At 31.0% G+C, this 2,084-nt stretch overlaps 1 pseudogene; it reads left to right on the plus strand.

Moving 5' to 3' along the window:
• Positions 1–1,712: 1,712 nt before the first annotated feature.
• Positions 1,713–1,858, plus strand: LOC145260119 (U2 spliceosomal RNA; annotated as a pseudogene).
• Positions 1,859–2,084: the final 226 nt, after the last annotated feature.

The following is a 2,084-nucleotide window of genomic DNA, read 5'->3' on the forward strand; positions in this document are numbered from 1 at the left end:
ATAAAAAAAAGATACAAGACCATTAAATTTTTTTTTATTAAATCGATATTTAAGTGAAGGTTCAAAATAGTTAAGCCTTCTCTCCATAACCGTTTTTTTATGCAGTAAAATACTTTGTTTCAATAATTATGGTTTAAATAAATATTTACTCCTTATTTAAAGATTTACAGTATATTTTATTTAACTGAAGAAATATTTATTGTTCATACATATATTTTTCCCTTATTTTTTTTACATTGTTAGGTGAAGTTTCAGAATAGTAAACCCCCCTCCTCATATTAAGAATGGTTTTCAGCATGATTCTTACAATAGTGCTATCAAAGTTTATTGATTTTTCTTATTTAACAAAAATTATAAAAAAGATACAAGAACATTTTAAACATTTTTTTAGATAAATTGTTATTTAGGTGAAGGTTTAGAATAGTCAAACCCTCTCTCCTTATTAAGAATGGCATTTTATTATTTCTGCATGATGCTTACATTTTTCTTAATATAAAAAAAAAGATACAAGAAAATGTTAAACTATTTTTTTTTTTAATTAAACTGTTAGATCAAAGTTCGGAATAACTTACTTTATAGCCAATTAGCCAGCTTACTTAACTATATAACATTGACAATAAATTTGATAGGTATAACCTACCTCACATCATTTTGATTATCGAAAAATCAAAAGTTAACTGTAGTTCGTAAGATTTACAGAAACACTTCATTTTCTATGCATGTAATACACAAGAATCTGAATATTATAACAGATTACAATGTTTTTATGGAAAAAAACTTTTGTACAGAAAATTCAAAGTGTTCTATTTATATTATCAGGAAGTTGTGATGCATTAATTGAAATCTATATCAATAATTCGACTTAAAAAATATTTGTGAATTTCCAAATCTTCATTGAATAAAATTCAAAATAAATAGAAAAGTCTATCGCATATGTAAAAGTTGACAGTTGCTTATTTAACTTCATTAAAAGCCATCAAAGTCAACTAAGAGCTGCTCAATATTCTGGCTTAATGGATCATTTAGCAATGAATGAAGATGGTTATCCTGGTGTACCAGTTATTCTACCAACTACACTTACAGGAAGTCCTAGGAATCTACAACAGCTTTATCAAGATGCAATGGCAGTTTTCTGTGACCTATTCATTACTTACACATGTAATCCAAAATGTCCTGAAATATCAAATAACTTGGGGTCATCCGAACTTGCACAAAATCGATGTCAGCAATGTCACACAGTTTTTTAAATTCACAATCTGACTCCCAAGAACCTGCTGACTGACCACTATTCTCACTCCAAGCAGCTGATCGACGTCCCTGTCACCGCCTTAATCATCACCAGCACTTCCTGACAATATCAACAGCATCAGTTACGATCGCATTGACCTTCAAAGTTCTTTGTTTGTTCTACTTGCTTCCATACGTTCATTTTTATAAGGAATTTCTTACTGATGTGTTTTAAAAGATTTTAATACCGTGGAATTTCCACGGGTCCTGCTAGTTATTATTATTACTACTACTACTACTACTACTACTACTACTACTACTACTACTACGCTTATCGCTCCGTCCGTTATCATGTTGGGCATCCCTTAAAAAGGAAAGTGGAATATTCCAAATAAAACGTGTCACCCCCTTAAAAGCAAAGTGGGATGAAAAAAAAAAAAAAAAAAAATTGGTGTCGCTGTTGAGGCAAAGCTAATAAAAATGATTTGTCTTTCTTGGCGTTTTGGCTAAGATCAAAGTGTAGTATCTGTTCTTCAGATGCTACATTTCAATTTCTTGTGGAGGAGAAATCCTTTGCGACTAAGACAATTTTTTCTCCGTGTTAAAAAACGACCCTGGTGTCAAAATCTTTCCCGCAGGGAGGCATTGTGAATAGGCACTATGTTTAATGTAACAAAGTTTTAATATTACAAAAGTAACTGGGGAAAAGTAATTTCTGGTTTAATTACAAAATGCCCGGGAAATTATGGAAATGTCTCTTCTGATTAATTATAAGATGCCCTGGAAAATGTCCCTTCTGATTATTTTTTTGTTTACTTGCCTTTCCACAAAGACGGAGTTGAACATGAGGTCGGTTA

Source organism: Euprymna scolopes, chromosome 35, assembly GCF_053919585.1.
Source record: "Euprymna scolopes isolate OS-2025 chromosome 35, ASM5391958v1, whole genome shotgun sequence".
NCBI lineage: Eukaryota > Metazoa > Mollusca > Cephalopoda > Sepiida > Sepiolidae > Euprymna > Euprymna scolopes.